The sequence below is a fragment of the Sciurus carolinensis genome, chromosome 13 (genome assembly GCF_902686445.1).
Source record: "Sciurus carolinensis chromosome 13, mSciCar1.2, whole genome shotgun sequence".
NCBI classification, from domain to species: domain Eukaryota; kingdom Metazoa; phylum Chordata; class Mammalia; order Rodentia; family Sciuridae; genus Sciurus; species Sciurus carolinensis.
The window spans coordinates 17890318-17907840 of NC_062225.1; the positions used below are offsets into that span (position 1 = coordinate 17890318).

At 44.8% G+C, this 17523-nt stretch overlaps 1 protein-coding gene across 1 annotated transcript in view; it reads right to left on the reverse strand.

Annotated features, from left to right (window-relative positions):
* Positions 1-17523, reverse strand: part of Spred2 (sprouty related EVH1 domain containing 2) — a 124567-nt gene that overhangs the window by 65927 nt on the left and 41117 nt on the right. The gene's annotated exons all lie outside the window — the stretch shown is intronic.

Sequence of the window (17523 nt, forward strand, 5' to 3'; positions counted from 1 at the left end):
AAGTCCTAATCTCTTAGTGATATATATTGAAGTACTTGTGGATGAAATGATATATCTGGACTTTGCTTTAAAACGTGCCCCCTCAGCCAAGTGCTGTGGCACATACCTGTAAGCCCAGTGGCTTGTGAGGCTGAGGCCCTAAGCAACTTAGCAAGACCCTGTCTCAAAATTAAAAAAAAAGCTGGAGATGTGGCTCACTGGTTAAATGCCTGGGCCCATCCCTGGTACCAAAACCAAAACAAACTTGTCCCCTCTGCGCGACAAAAGTGTATGGGGAAGGGTGAAGACATGAATGGCAGCTGAGCTCAGTGATGAATGGGGTACCAGCATGGGACATCAGATGTTCTATCTTTGTGAATTTTAAAATGTTTCATAGTTAGCAGGAAAAAAATGGCTGCCATAATGTTCTATGCCACAAGACCTCGCTACTGACCAGAACAGGAAGTCAGACCCATAGAAGTGACACCTCTGCACTGGATGATCTGCAGCTGAAGGAGTTAGTGATCACACAAGTCAGTCTACTCAGAAAGTAACTGCACTGGAGGATTTTACATTTTGCCAACTAAGCCACTGAATTCTCAAACTTGACTGCACTCTGGAAGCACCTAGGGGGTGGCGGGGTTGTTGTTCTTTTAATTGGTACCTTATTTAATGGTTTGGGACGCAGTGTGAATTTCTGGATTTTTCAAAGTTCCCCAAGTAATTCTAATGTAGAGCAAAGTTTAAGAATCAGTGCTCTGAGAACCTAACAGGGCGGCTCAGGAAGCGAGGGATAAATGCGAAAGGACAATGGCAGATGGACGCTCTCTGGGGCCCGGGCCAAGCTTTCCTAAACTACTGGTGCAATCAAGAATGACATTAGAGTGACAGTAAAATCTAGGAGCAGAGCGTGGTGGTGCACGCCTGTAATCCCAGAGACTCACGAGGCTGAAGCAGGAAGATAGCAAGTTTGAGGCTGGCCTGGATAACTCAGTGAGACCTTGTCCCAAAATTAAAAATAAAAGGGACTGTGGCAGTGGCTCAGAGGTGGAGCACTTGTCTAGCACGTACAAGGCGCTGGGTTCGACCCCAGGTCCGATAGACAAAAAACAAAAACAAACAAACAAAAACAGTCCCTGGTTGGTTAAAACAAGAGGATGGGCCGACTCTACAGCCACATGGGAAATGACCTGTTATCAACCTCAGGACTGCAGTTCACAGTCAGTGCTCCACGGACTGTTCCCCAACTCACCAGAGCACCAAGTGCCAACGTGCATCTCGCTGAGACCAACCTGTTTCAGCAGGTTGAAGGATCGTAAGTATCCAAATTTGTTTTAGCGGCCTAACAGCCTGGCCTTATTCAAACAGAGAGGACCTGGGAATTCTCCGAGGAGAGCAAGCCTGGCCTCCCAAAGCAATCGGGGACATTTTCCTGCTCCAGGTGGCATGTTTCCATATGCGACTGTGAGCCTCTGCCCACTTTCTTGTGGCAATGGGAAACGCGGCCTGGGAGAGGTGGAGGGTGTGCCCTTTCTATATGTGAACTACTTGGACCCTCCCTCCCAACAACCCTGCAGTGTAACCCTGTTCCCACCTGTAGGTGAGAGAAACGAGGCCCAGGCTGTGTTAGTTATGATCCTGGGGCAGCGCAGCGGTAGGAAGCAGAAGCTGGAAGCTGACCTACCTGGACTCCCCAGCCCTGGACTCTTCCTACAGCCCTGCCCTCCAAGACATCCATTAGGACAGGCCGATGGCACCTCTTTTCCCACCTACAGGAAGACAATCCAGGGGTTGTGTGGTCACGCCAACTTCCTGCGAGAACCTGAAGATACAGCCGCCTGAACTTTCCCTCATGACTTACACGGGGCAGGTACTGGTCTTCCACTGGGTGGACCCCAACTGGTGCTGCTTCCCAGCTGCCCCATCCACAGCATCACACCGGAGGGTCAGTGCTTCTCACACACCCAACCTGATTTTCATTTTTATTATTTTTTGCGGTCCGAGGGATCAAACCTGGGGTCTTGTGTATGCCAGGCAAGTGCTCTACCACTGGGCCATACAGTCTCAGTTCTTTAAAAACCCCAACAATTTTTTGTTGTTGTTCATTTGAAACGGTATCTCCCTGTGTGGCCCAGGCTAGCGTCAGATCGTGTTCAAGCAATCTGTCTGCCTCAGCCTCCAGAGTAGCTAGGACCACAGGAACGTGCCAGCATGTGGCCAGCCTCACCCAACTCCAAAGTCCTTTCTGAGGACACCAACCTGAGGGCCCTTCCCTTGACACACACTCTTTCAGATCTTTATTCTGTGTATCACAGGAGTATGCAAGACAACCTAGGTGGAAAGTCAGGTTTGGGTTTCTACTCCTTAGATGCAGTTAACCTTCCCTGCTACTGGTCCCATTAGTGGCTACACAAGCCCCAAATGCAAGGTTAACTTGGTATATTGCTTAATACAGCAGGTGTAAATAAGCCTAATTTTTATGCCCAAACCTCAACCTTATAGATCTTAGTCAACACTGTCCACTTACTCCCAACCCCTTGCCTTGAACACTTCTGGAAGAATCCTTCTTTAACACTTGTGTTCTGAAGATGCCGCTTCAGTTAAAAGCTGCCTGGAAGACTTCTCAAACTGCCTTCAAAGTCAGTCTTACAATGAATGAGTCAGTCAGTAAAAAATAAAAAATAAAAACTCTTACTGTTAATTTTAAGAATCATTTTGAAAAATTTTTTAGTAGATCCATCATGAAGCTTGTTCTTGTTAGTCACAAAACTCAGCTCTAATGAACTCATGGCCATTTCCAAACTGAAAATTCTTCCTGCATTAAAAAAAAATATATATATATTTAATATTGCCAAGTATTGTCGTGCTTTTATCTCTTCTGGAAAGTGTTCCAAAAAGGCTTCTGGAAGTGTTTCAAGCAGCTGGTTTTGAGATCAAGATGAGAGTAGAACCTCCCAAGGTGAGATCATGGCTCTGAAAGATAACATTCAGACACAAAGGAACCTGTATGATCACAGGTACATGCTCTGATATGTTTCCCTTAAAAGAGCAAAAAATTCAAGCCACATGATTATATTTTGTTACATTTTATGACCATGATCCATCACGAGGCATTAAATGGCATTAGTAATCCTAATGAAATGCCAGCTGACATTTACCTGATATGCCAGGACTCCCTCTTTCCATGTCCTCTTTAATTCTCACAGCAGTTCTCTTAGTATCCCCCTTTTAGAGCTGGGGAAACTGTCCCCCAGAGAATGAAGAACCCAACCTGTGACTCCAGAGCATTACCAAAACCTCTCTGGGTTAGCTGGCTGGCCACAGGGTTGCCCCCTTTCCCTCAACACAACAGCTGCGGAGCACCCGGAAGACCTCTTTCCAGACAGCCCCGTACCCTTCCCTGGACACACAGCCATGTGGAGGAGCCTCTGCAGCATGCAGCCTTTTAAAGGCCATGTCTGTGTGTCCTTCCAGCTGGTTCAGCAATCCAAGACCTAACCCTGGGCTCTGGAGTGGCACAGCCCAGCCACATGCCTGGTCCACTAAAGTCCACTGACGTCATTGAGGGCACTCATTTCGTCTTTCTGAACAGCAGTTTCTCCATGTGCAAACGGGGAAACAAGAGTGTCTCACCCAAGACCCTCAGGGTCTGTCATGCCAGTCAACGGTTCACATGGTGTCTTTACACAGCAAACACTTAATACATGCTTACTCCTACTCTGATTATACCAATGAAGGGTCGGTATACAAAAGACAATAGAGGTACTGAGTGCCTTTGTGTGGGGCCACTGCACTGTGACCATGTACGGTGACATCACTGTGACACTCCCTGGTAAGTGACAACCATTCCTTCCACAGGTTCTTCCTGGACCTCATGGGTCAGTGTGCATCGCTTCCTCACAAGAGGGCATTATTTGGGGCTTTCAGGCACCAGTGAAATCCACCCCCTCTTTTTTCCTGAAACACCATCCGGACATGGGGAGGCTGGTTGTGGGTCTCTACTTCTGCATTTCCCCAAGAGGGAGTTTCCTAAGCTCCCATTCACCTGAGTTTCCCCAGCACAAGTTTACACTTGAGCAACCCCTCCAGAGGGAAGGGGGAGGGAGGAGCTTGTCTGAGATGGTGGTTGAGACTGGGCAGTGAGTTCCTGAGGCAGCCATGGGAGTCTGGGCTGGGGGCGGAAGATCAGGAAGAATGCTGAATTTGAAGGGGGAGAGGGGGAAGTCTTCCTGGAAGGAGGCAGGCCAGCGAAACAGGCTAGGAAAAAAATTAAGCCAGGAGAGGTGCTTTTGAAAGGATATTTAGAAATGTCTGCGGCTGCTTATTAAGTGATTAGTCTTCTGCCTACAGGGAAGCATTCCATTCCACCACTGCCTTAGGACAGGGTCATCCCGAAGCCAGGCCACCGAGGAGCAAGGCCTCTGGGCATATATTCCCTTCAAAGCCACACTGGTGCAGGTGTGGTGGTGCACACCTCTAGCCTCTAGATGCAGCGAGGCAGGACACGACTTCAGTACAGGACATTGAGGTCATCCTGGGGAACACAGTGAGACTTCATCGAAAAAAATAAATAGGTAAATAAGACACATAAATAAAATAGCTGCACCGCTGAATTCACGGCAGAGACAAGCAGCACTAGACGACAGAAATGTAACCTGAGCCACATCATACAATTTAAAATTTTCTAGTGGCTGGGGCTGTGGCTCAGTGGCAGAGCACTTGCCTGGTACGTGTGAGGCACGGGGTTCGAGCCTCAGCACCACATAAAAATAATAAATAAAATAAAGATATTGTGTCCATCTACAACTAAAAATATTTTTAAAAAATTTTCTAGTAGTCACAGCAAAAAAAGTGATATAAATATAACAGTTGACTTATCCCAATATATCAAAAATATTTTTATTTCAACAAGTAATCAAAATAATTATTGAGATGCTTTACATTCTTTTTCTTTGTAATTAGGCTTCAAAATTCAACATGCCTTTTACACTTAGTTCATGCTGGCTCAGGTCAAGGGCTTAACAACCCAGAGAGCTAGTACCTGCAGAACTGAGCAGTGGTCTGGGGGCAGTTAATTCCAATGGAGTCACCTGGATCTCCAAAGGGGAGGGGCAGTGGCATTGGTTTGGAAAATGTGGCATCCCAGCCCTACCTCAGAAGGCAGGCAGCTGGCCTCCCTCCAAGTTCCGCTGTGGCACAGGCTGCCACCCACGCATCCCGGTCACCGCGGCCTCTCAGCAAGAGTCATACAAGAAGGCTTACATTTTAAAAATACTCCCTAGCATGCTAGCTTGGGATCTGAAAGCACAAAGAGTAAGAGAGCGAGCAGGGCTCCCTGAGGCAGGTGGACTGGGGTCCATGAGTAAAATGCTCATGCCTATACAACTGAGCCTATTTGTCAATCGGCTCTGAACTTGGCCAAAGCTTCAGTGTGACTCTCCCTTTCTCAGTGCGACTCTTTCCCTTTCTCAGTGCACAGAGAGCAATCACAAGCACCAGGTACACTCTTGATTGCCTCGTGTGTGAATGCAGGTCCCGTTTACAGACTGCAGATGTTGTAAGAAACAATGCAGGCCCAGTGAGGGGTATCTCGAGTTCTTCAAAGGAGCAGAACTTCTTTAGCCAATAGTCCCCCATGGTATTCACTAGGGAACTCGAAATTTCCTCAAGTAAGGCCCTCTAGAGCTATCACTTTCTATCATCATCAGGACTCTGCCAGAAATATGCCACCTTTAAGCAGCCACCTTTAGGCTGGAGGTGAGTAGATCGTGACATCGAAAGTCACTCCCCACCTCAACCTGGGTTTCCTACGATCTGGAATAAGCCTTTCTGGTCTCAGTCTTCCTCCCAGGGGTGCCTAACCAAAAATCTTTCAAAGGAAAAGTCTGATACGCCAGTACAGAAAAGTTCTCTTATCATTTGGGCAAAATAATTTAGGGCTGGGTAGATAAACATGTACAGGAAATACTTCTATAGAGGTCTTGATCCTCTGAAGATTAATAGCCCACGGAACTGGAGACCAGCCTCAAACTCAGAGGAAATAGGCAAGTTATAAAAACAGGAAGAACGGGAAGTTTATTTTTGGATGAGTATTTGTTCTCGTGAAGCTCTCGATCCTGACAAAGACCTTGATCTGCAGGTCATCTGCTGCAGCTGAGCAGCTGCTGCACGTTTCTACAAGCTGTCCTACCAGAGAGTTCCGGGTCTTTCTGGAAAGGGCTCGCCCCACTCCTGCAAAACAGCTGCCTTGCTGCCACGGGCAGAGAGACTCCTTTCCCCTGCACTGCTGTCGGTGGGTGGGACCCAGCCCAGCCAGAAAACTCAGCCATCTGCAGTGTCCAAAAGTCTCTGCCTTCCACCACAGTGCCCAACGCCACCATCTCCACCAGGCCCCTGAACGGTAGCCTTGGTATCTGCCCCGTCACAGCGTGATGGTACCAGCTTCCCCAGGTGACTGCCAGCCTCTCTGTTCTCACCAGTCTCCAAGGCTCCTTCTGCCACGCCACACCATACCTTCCTGTTGCCTATAGAATAAAGCCAAAAGGTCTCAAGCTTGATGGACAAAGCTCTTCACAATCCAGTCCAACCCACCTTTATGGTCAGTTCCCTCTCCATCTGCAGGGCCAGTTCTATCACTGGCAGGACCTGGTACAAAATGAAAATGTTCTGTAGGGCCAGCCTTAGTTCAGGGGCCAGGAATACAGCTCAGTGGCAGAGCACTTATCTAGCAAGTGCAAGGCCCTGGGCTCCAAGCCCCAGCACTGTCAATAAATAATGTGACAGCACAGCATGCGTTCACGAGGCCTGTCCCTTCACCATGCCTTCCTGGGACCCACCACCGAAGGCAGCAGATGCTGTAGCTACCACTACCGAGGAAAACCCTCCTCACCGCCCGAACCTTCGCTGAGACACATCCTTCCCCTTGAGGAAGATTTCAAGACGAGGAGACAGGTTCTACCTTCCCAGGTGCCCCATTCAAATGCCCCTTTTGATTATTTATTTGCCTTTCACCCCTGTACTCTTCGTTAGACCAGGTGTCAAGCTCCTTGCTCACTGCTTAGCCACTTCTGTGCCCTCCCCCATACCTGTCCAGAACAAAACTAGGCACACAGTGGGTCTTGCTATAAATTTCTACTGAATGGTCACTAGGATTTTGGCTCTTTTCCTCTAAAGGACACTTACAAAGCCTCTTATGACCTTGACAAATGACCCATGGAAGGAAAAATAAGAACTCCACCCCCCTCCAAGATTTTCCTTTTGCCTAAGAGTTGATGTTTGTGCTCTCTGGAGAGGCTAAGGGCATCTGAACAGGAACTTCGCTATCTGCCATCATGAAACCTGCTGCCAGACACAAAGGCCACCTGTGTTGACTCTGGCTGGGCCTTCACAGGTGGCCAGGTCAGCGTGAGGGGTGTGGTGGAGACATGGAGGCAGGAGACAGGATTGCTCGTGGCCCTCCTCTTCTGATGGGGCGGGTCAGCCGAGAGGAAGAAGGCAAGCTGCTGCTGATTCCCTCCCACTGCCACTAAAAAGCAGGACCAAGTGGAAACTTGAATGAAATCTCATTTCCCTGGAAAAGCGAAAATGCTGGGGGCCCCAAGTTCCTTCTGAGCAAGAAGGCAGAATGAGACAGGGAACACAGACAAGGGTGGTGACCGCCGAGCCCTGAAATGTGGACACCTGCTGTATTATTTTTTAAGAGGAAGAAAAACATTGGAGATCCCAAATAGCTTCCTAAATGTTCAAGCAACGTTGATTTTTCCAGCAATTGTCAATGGATCATGCTGGGGGACGGTCGTACCGAAGCACAGGCCTTCCCTCCGTGTGCCCACTGAAAGAAGGTCTTCACCACACTGGATCAGGGACCCAGCCATCCCGAAGACACCCAGCAACTAGACCAGGTTGTGGAGTCAAGTATTGCCAGGGCCAGGCCATTTGCACTTTTCTTGTTTACCTGCTTCCACACTTATTGCATCTCTCCTCTCTCGAATGTATAAGCTTGCTTAGGATTATGAGGCCCAGAATGGTGTTACGAACTAGTAAGCTTATGAGAGCCCGCATCTGTCAAATCTATGTTGTCTTTACCTTACGGTGGGTCCCATTTCACAGGGAAGACAGATCATGAGACCTGCTTGGGCTGTCTAAGGGAGGTGCTTCAAGTTCGGGTTCATCAGCTGTCATCCTGCGTGTCTGGAGCCCTCTGCTGTTTTAGGACACCTGGGCATGAAAACATCCTTTATGGTGTTTATTTCAGACATCAGTTCACACTGATGAAGTAACTCTTTAAGAGTTATTTTAAATTAGAAAGAAAAAAAAAAGTTGAAGCTAGTTTTAAGGTTACAGAGAAATACTTCAATTGTAAAGCAGTGAATACCCCCAACATCTAAAACCCTAGATGGAGGCCAGGAGTCCTGCTGCGACAGGGTGTCCGTGAGGCATGCCCAACTGCCTTGTGCAGGTGGTGGTGAGGTGGCAGCTCCCCCAGTCCTGGTTCTCGTGGCTGCAGTCACAGAACATGGGAAATGGAAGAGCCGAGTGGCGAGCAGAGCAATCTCCTCCTCCGTCCTTACAGGGGCTCTTGGCTGCGCTCCCTTAAGGAACGTGGTCTAAAGAAGTCCAGAATGACAGCCTCAAAGGCAGCACGCCCCCTCTCTTTTCAATACCTAGTGTGTGTAAGGTAAGGCGCAACGGTTTTTCCCACAGTGACATGCACACCAGTTCTCAGGTTACTTAATGAAGAGCAATAGCTCAATGCATTCAATAGATACCAACAAATAAAGAAGAATTTGAAGTTTTCAAAACATACCTGTAAATGCTTCAAAATTATTTTTGAAGTAAACAGGATCCATACTGAAAAGGCTAGGTAACTGTGTGCATATTAACTCCAGAGTGGAGATACTACAGAACTTGATTAAAAAAAATTCAGAAATATCAAAATATTTCTAATTTAGAGCTGTATAGACTATTGAACTGAAATTAAAATTCGCTATAAACTTGTGTGCATATAGCATATTTAGATAGAAAAGGAACTTACAAACACAGAGAAACTAGAGAGAGCAAATATCTCAACGTCCACAATTCACCTGTGAGGCTCGGTCTTAAGGTGGGTGTATCACACAGCCACAAAGAGAGGCCAACACCTTACCCACAAAGTTATGCTCAGTCACTTTATTTTAACAAAACACTTTTAGGGAAGAAGAAAGTTCAACCCGAGTGAATCCAGAGCTTATGAAACTCTGAATTTGAGCCTTCAAGGTAAAGATCGCGTGTCTCCCATTAGGGGCAGGGCCAGAGACATTATCAGTGCCCAGCAAATGAAGGTGAGGTAATGCCAGCCCGGGGCACATGTGGGCAGGGCCTCTCCGCCCAGCCCCGTGCCTGGCTCCCAGCTAAGGTTCCTGCTCCTCTTATATCCTGGGCCTTGCAAAAGAGCCAAGGCCCAAAGCTTGCAGCTCCATTTTTGGTGACTGTACATGAGAACACAGTGAGGACCTCAAATAGTTTTACCGTGGGCTTTCATGAGGACAACTGGGAAATGGCCTGGTCTCCTCACTGGGGCGTTTACAAAGTACTATTAGGGGCTGCTACCAATGGGACAGGAAGTCCTTCAGTGACCTCCAGTGACTCTACCAGTGTGGACAAAGGACTGAAACCAGGAGGAAGAGGGAGTAAGAAGCAATTTTTCTCCAACACACACACACATAGACACACAAACTCCTATTGTGGACATTTCCTAGGTACCCATGGACATTTCCTAGGTACCCAAAGCAAAATCCACACCCTGAGAAATGTGGTCCCTTATTAGAAATGCCCTATTCTTTAACCAAATGATCTTTCACAGTCTAGCACCTAGTCCCATCTTCACCCCCACCCCAATTCTCCTTGGCTTAGTGATAAATTGCTCTCTGGGCAGCCCCATAAATCAGCATCTCTGTCAATATCCACAGCCCAACCCAGAATACGCTGGGATCGACAAGTGAGGCATGGGGGTTGATTGTGCATTCCCAACAACTCTGTAGTAATGCTGGCCCTGTGGAAGCAGCAGCAGGCATCAGGGTCCTAGGGATCCTTCCTGGTCCAGCTACCCCATGTCCTATGGATGGAAGTTCCGGCTTCCCAGGTCCCTAGCATTCTTTCCCCTGAGGGATGGATGAATTTACCTGGTCAGTCCCCTGAGTAATTCTCCCAAATAGATGCCTTGGTCCCTCTTCCCACTTCCAGAGAGGTAGCAATACAAAGATACATTAGTCTTTATTTTTTTATTTACTTTTGCAGCACTAGAGATTAAACCCAGGGGCACTCTACCACTGAGCTATATCCCCAGTCCTTTTTAAATTTTGAGACAGGGTCTCATTAAACTGCCAAGGCTGGTCTGGAACATGTGATTCTCCTGCCTCAGTCTCCTGAGTAGCTGGGATTATAGATCTATGCCACCACACCCAGCATTCTTTCACTGAAATTATTATTACTATTATCATTTTGGTACTGGGGATTGAACCCAGGGGAACTTTACCACTGAGCCACATGCTCAATCCTTTTCATTTTGAGACATGGTCTCACTAAATTGGTCTTGAACTTGCGATCCTCTCCCAGCCTCTGGAATGGCTGGGATTACAGGCATGTGCCACCATGCCTAGTTATTACTTATTTTTTAAAGGAACATCTTGCCTTGGGAAGCACAATCTTTCCTTTGAATACTAAAATTTCTAAAAACACCCTACATTTATATTTCTTCTTTTATGCTCCAGAAAGAATTTAATTTTTCTACATTATTTCTCCTGTTAGACCCCCAAGTCTGCTGAGCGGAAGAGGGTGGACCAATCCTTTTCAGAGAAACAAAAAGATTTGCTGAAACCTAACACATGGTCCAAATTTAAACTTTTAGCTTAAACTTAACAATCTCACAAAGAAGGACCTAAAACTCAGTTTTATTATTTGTTAAATAACAGATTTCTAGGACTTAAAGGCAAAAACATCTCCCACACCTACAATTCTGTGTCTCCACCTCATGGGTAAGGAATGTAGTGTCCTCCCATTGTTCAACTAATGTGACAAAACAAGCGATTAACCAGACTCTGGCATAGTTCTCAACAAGGTACAAGTTCAGACAATAGCCGAAATATTTCTTTTTGATACATAAATGGAGTTGCTCTAACTTGAAAGATGGTTAGGAAGATCTATGCTATACACAGATTTTTGAAGGAGCTGAAACTTTTGCAGTAGGAGTAAAATTGCACTTAGTAATGCAGTTTTAAAAATAAAACCACCACCAAAAGAGTCCCATGCAGTAGCGAATGCCTGTAATCCCAGCAGCTCAGGAGGCTGGGGTAGGAGGATCAGAAGTTTAAGACCAGCCTTCACAACTTAGCAAGACCCTGTCTCAAGGAAGAAAAAAAAAAAAGGTTGGGAGTATAGCTCAGTGGAAGAATGATCCTGGGTTCAATCCCCAGGCCTGCAATTAAAAAGAGTGAGAAAAAGAAGAAGGAAGAGAGCAAAGAAAGAAATGAGACAGGGTTTTGCTAAGTTGCCCAGGTTAGCCCTGAACTTGCTATCCTCCTGCCTGTCTCTTAAGTAGCTGAGATTACCGTGCCTCCAAGAAATACATTTTTAAAACCTGGCTAAGAAAAAAGTTTACAGCCAGGCGTGGTGGTGCGTGCCTATAATCCCAGCAGAGCAGGAAGCTCAGGACCTAAGCAACTCAGCAAGACCGTGGCTCTAATAAAATATAAAAAAGGGTTGGCGATGTCACTCAGTGGTTAAGACCCCTGGGTTCAATTTCTGCTACCAAAAAAGAAAAAAGAAAGAAAAGAAAGAAAAGCAAGCTTATTGAAGACATGATTAAGACAGATAAGCAGAGGCTGGGGGTGTATCTTAGGGGAAGAGCATTTGCCTAGCATGCCCATGGCCTTGGGTTCAATCCCCAGCACCAAAAAAATGAAGAAAGAAAATTAAAAACAGGTAAACAAAAAGAATATATACAGGTTGAACATCCCAAATGAGAACATCTGAAACTTTTTTGAACACAGATGTGATAATACAAATGGGAAATTTTACACTGTCAAACTTTGTTTCATGTATAAGAATTATTTTAAATATTATTTAAGTTTACCTTCAGGCTATATGTGTAAGTTGTACATGAAACAAATAAATATTTTGTTTAGACTTGGGTCTATTCCCAAGATATCTCATTTTCTATATGTGAATATCCCTAAATCCCCAAACATCCAAAATTGAAAACACTTCTGGTCCCAAGCATTTTGGATAAGGGATATGCAACCTGTAAACCTGTGATCCACTATCAGAAAATAACCACTGCTTACAAAACATTGTGTAATCATGGGGGTCTTTGTTAGGCAAAGCTGAGGATGAATACCCAGATACCTATTTCTTCCTATGTTTGGATTCTTTCTGAAATTACAGAGTCCAGAAGAACCCTCACGGAAGATTATCAACCTACTGAAATGTCTGATGATACAGGCAGAGGAGCCAAAAATCACCTTCAGAGAGGAAGATGCCTGATGAGCCAGACTTGGCAAAATAAAGGAAAAGGAGGAATATTTCCAGAAATAACCATGTCTGCACCTGGACCCAGTCCTTGGTCACAAGATCATGTGGCAAAACTGAAAGAGCTCTATCACCAGAGACCAGTAACTCTTCTATGGAAATCCCCTCCAGCTCCCTCCAGACAGGGGAGATGCTTCCTGGTTGCAAGGTCAAAGGCAATCCTGGCCGTGGCACCCAGACTGGACTGAAGAGGCGACAGTGAGTTCAGCCTGGCCAGGTCAATGCTGCATGTGGCATTTCTGGGCCAACAGCCTGAACTCGATCTAGACTCCTGGGTTCAAAACAGACCCCATCAAGAGCTGTGGTCCTGAATGAATCAGCTCATCCCTCAGCACCTCAGCAAACAGGGCTGTATCACAGCCCCTACTTCACAGAGCTGTGATGATCACAGTGTTAATGACCAAAGGCACCTAGAATCACACAGGCCACATGTGAGCATTATTTAAGTCTGTGCAGAGTTTTTTCCTATACTTTCTGAAACTAATCTTTTTTTTTTTTTTTTTTTTTTAAACTGGGAATTGAATGCAGGAGTGCTTTACCACTGAATACATCCCCAGTCTTTTTATTTTTAATTTGAGACAAATCCTCACTAAGTTGCTGAGGCGGGCCTCAAATTTGCCATCATCTTGCCTCAGTCTCCTGAGTTGCTGGGGTTACAGGAATGGTTCACCACACATGGCAACGTCATTCATTTTATCATCAGAAAATCTACTGCCTCATTACCATCACCCTGGGCCACATAAGTGTGTCGCTTTTGTTAGCATGGTCTGTCCTGTCAAGTGGCACAGCCTCATCTGAATACACGTAAATATATACATGCATCTACACTGGAGTGACCAAATGTCCAGAATAGGACTTTTGATGCTGGAACAGTTACATATGTGTGTATCTGTAAATATTTTTTTATTTCGAGACAGGGTCTTGCTAAGTCGCTGAGGCTGGCCTCTGACTTGTAATCCTCTTGCCTCAGCTTTTCAAAGTGCTGGGATTACAGGTGCGCCACTGATCAGCTTCATGTTCAAATTTCGACAGAGGAATTTTTTGATAGAGGCCAAAGTTTGAGGTAGGGGCATAAAAATGACCAAACGGCTTTCCAGAAAGGGTGCACTAAATTCTTCCAACAACAGTGTATGAAAAATAAAAGTATTTTTCCATTTGACAATAATAGTTGAAAAGCTGCTATTATGTTTTCATTGCATTAGTTTAATAACCTGTGGGGTTAACTACCTGTGTGTTTAGCCAACTATATATTTCTCTTTTGGCCTGGTAACTTGGCAGTTTTTTAAAACTACTTTTCTATTGATTGACTTAGTGTCTCCTTTTTTTTTTTTTCTGAACTCTTCACAATCTTGTTATGTATGTACGTATATATTTATATGTATATATGTATGTATTTATAAATATATGTGTATATATATACATACATATATATACATATATATATATATATATATATAAAAATTAAATATGCCTGTAATCCCAGCAACTCAGAGGCTGAGGCAGGAGGATCACAAGTTGAAAGCCAGCCTCAGCAAAAGTGAGGCACTAAACAACTCAGTGAGACCCTGTCTCTAAATATAATACAAAATACAGTTGGGGATGCGATTCAGTGGTTGAGTATCCCTGATTTCAATCCCCAGTACTCCCCCCAAATATATATATATATATATATATATATATATATATATATTTATATATATTATATATATTTATATTTTAAGTATGTTTTAAATATATTTTATATATTTATATATATATATTTTATATATATCTCTCTATCTCATACTTGTGGGGTTTTTTTGCACATTTGTTCAATTTGTGATATCACACAAATTCAAGTTTGGAAACTTGAAATCAGTGATTTCTTCTGTAAGTTCTTCTGAAACTTTCATGTGTGGATAATCCTGCTTCCTTAAGGGGAGTTAAACGTCCACCTATGTGTTCTAGTTTACTTTCTTAAGGTTTTCATTTTTAAGATCTTAATTTTGAAATAAAATGTGAGGTGAGGATCTCCATTACAAGGATATCATAAAGCTCATGGTACAATGGAGTTGTGTTGAAATGAGGAAATTGTCAGAAGTCAAACCTGCAGGATACAAGCTGGGGATCTGCACGAGACCTACTCTCAGTAACAAATCAGCTCATCAAAAAGCTGTACTTGACAATGAATAGGATTAATCGGAACGTGCGAGGAACACTCAGCCCTCCTCTGGCTCCAAGCCCTTGTCTCCCTAAGTGCTGTTGTAATGGACTGTTGGGAGCTGAATGGAGAAGATGGGAGGGACATGGCAGCAGAGTGGCACACAAAGAGAAAGAGGGACCAGAGGTCCATCAGAACTCCATGAGTGAGCCTCTGCCTCCTTAGCAACACTGAGGAGCCTGATCAATCCTCACCCTGCATCCTTTAAAAAGACCATGGAACCAGCCAGTTTTCTTATAGAAAGTTACTGCCACAATTGGGCACAGGGGGGCATGCCTGTAATTCCAGCCACTCAGGAAGCTGAGTCAGGAGGATCACAAGTTCCAGGCCAGGCTCAGCAGCTCAGTGAGACCTTGTCTCAAAATAAAAAGGGGGCTAGGATTGTAGCCAGTGGTAGAGCACTTGCCTCACACGTGTGTATGAGGCACTGGGTTCGGTCCTCAGCACTACATAAAAATAAATAAATAAATAGAAAGGTATTATGTCCATCTGCAACTAAAAATATTTAAAAATAAATAAATAAAAAGGGCTGGGTTGGAACTCAGTGGAGAACAGGAGTGTGCGGGATGGGAGTTATTGCTACTGAGAACAAGGCAGCATGTTATTTAAATCAATCCTGAGTACAGCTTTCAACCACTTCAGATTCCGCACATAGACATGGTGCTGGTGTAAAAAACTCAAGATCAGAAATGTGGTATCTCTCCCCAATCCACTGGATCTTCAATCCCTACTCCCTTTCCCAAAATCCAGAGCTGAAATTGCAATTTTATGCAGTATTGTTTATGGACTAATCACAGTTTTTTCTTCTTGCATTATTAGTAGTCATTATAAAGGGATTTACCAGAAATGGGGAAGATTTATTAGTGCCTTTCAAACATATCTGAGCATACCACAAATATTCTCTCATAATAGGGAAGATAGGAACTAGAATCATGTGCTGCTTAACAAAGGGGACAGAGGATAAAAAAGGTGTTGTTAGAAGATATCACAGTGCAATATCACAAAGTGCTTGCACAAACCTATGGTGTAGCCTACTGCATGTCTGTATGCTTTCACACGCCTGGCAGTGTAGTAGAGTTTTTTATATTAGCAGCACCCCAACATGTGAGTTTGATGTCTACAATGGCACTAGGCAATAGGAATGTTTCAGCTTCATTATAATCTTTGGGAGCACTCTAGTATATGTGGGTCTGTTGTTGACAAATATCACTCTGTGGCACATGGCTGGATTCTCTCTGGAGTATGCAGGCATGCATTCATTCATTCATTCATTATCGACATTGTCAACTGCTGAGCTACTCCTCATAAGTGAGCAGAAAGCCATGATGGAGTCTGAGGGAAGTGCATTCCATTCCAGCTCTGGCACATGCCAGTCCGGGGGCAGGGTGGGTGGGTGGCAAGCTACTTAACCTTCTGAACATGGGTTCCTCATTTCTAAATTGGGAATGAAACTACACTAATATTTCCCAGGACCATTAAGAATAGGTGAGAAAGACCCCAGTCTGGTGGGTAGCACACCCCTGTAATCCCAGCAACTTGGGAGGCTGAAGCAACAGGATCACAAATTCAAGGCTAGTCTGGGCAACTTATTGAGACCCTGTCTCAAAATAAAAAATAAAAAAGGTTGGGGATGCAGCTCAGTGGTAGAGCACCCTTGGGTTCAATCCTCAGTACTGCAAAAAAAAAAAAAAAAAAAAAAAAAAAAGTGAAAAATACTCAGATAGGAAAGTGGTTAAAAAAAAAAGAGAGAGAGAGAGAGAAAGAAACGAATAAATAGTGGCTGCTACGAGACCCCTGTGTCCTATGACCATAGTATCTATGGATGCAATATCTCCCTCATATGTAAATTTCTATAAGTCCAGCAAACAATTTAAATTCTCATTTCCTCTCAGGTAGTTAATCTGCTAGAAAGAGACCAACCATAGCTCAAAACAATTACACATCATTAGGTGGAGGAAGAGGATGGCACAGATGAATCCCTGCTTTAAAAATACACAGGCGCCTGGCAAAGGGTGCTCCATTTAGAGATAGGGGGTGGCTGCTGGCGCCCTGTGCCCGCTGCTGTCTGTCTGGAACCAGGAGGCAGTTGTGAATGGCCTGGCTTAATGGACCTCTATTTCAAAGCAGCCTCAATAAAAACAAAAACTGAGAACTGCCTCTGGGCCAAATGTGAAGGGGAAGCACATACTTTCATATCACCAACTCACTTGAACTTCAAGAGAACAGGCCCCACTGACCCCTCCCCTGGAGCTTACTGAGCACCTGGGGAGACAGGGCTTTGTCCTCTATGCAGGCGCCTCAGTCCCACATCTCCCTGAGTTTCTGTCTTGTCTTCATACTAAGATCGCTAGGGCCCACGAGGGATCTGGTTATTATTTTCATTTCCCAGGATGCCCAGCCCAGTTCTGAGCACAGAGAGGCTAGAAAAAGGTGAATGCAATGAACTATAGGGACATTCAAGTAGCAGCCAACAGGCTTTACCTTTTATTAAGAAAATTAAAAATACAAACCACTATATTTAAAACACACTATATTTTTACATTATACTATTTCTTTCTACTAGATAAATTTATGCCAATATGGTGATATTTTTCCATTTTCCTCATCTGAGGTGAGGAAAGTGGGAGACTGCTTCAGGTTGGGGTTAACTCTATTGGCAAGGGTAGATCATGCACGTGCTCTCCGGTGACTGGGATTGGCCACACCCACTTATCTGTCTCCATCATCCAGGTCTCCTGAGGTATCCATGGACCACCCATCCTTGTCCCTGTGCTATAGTG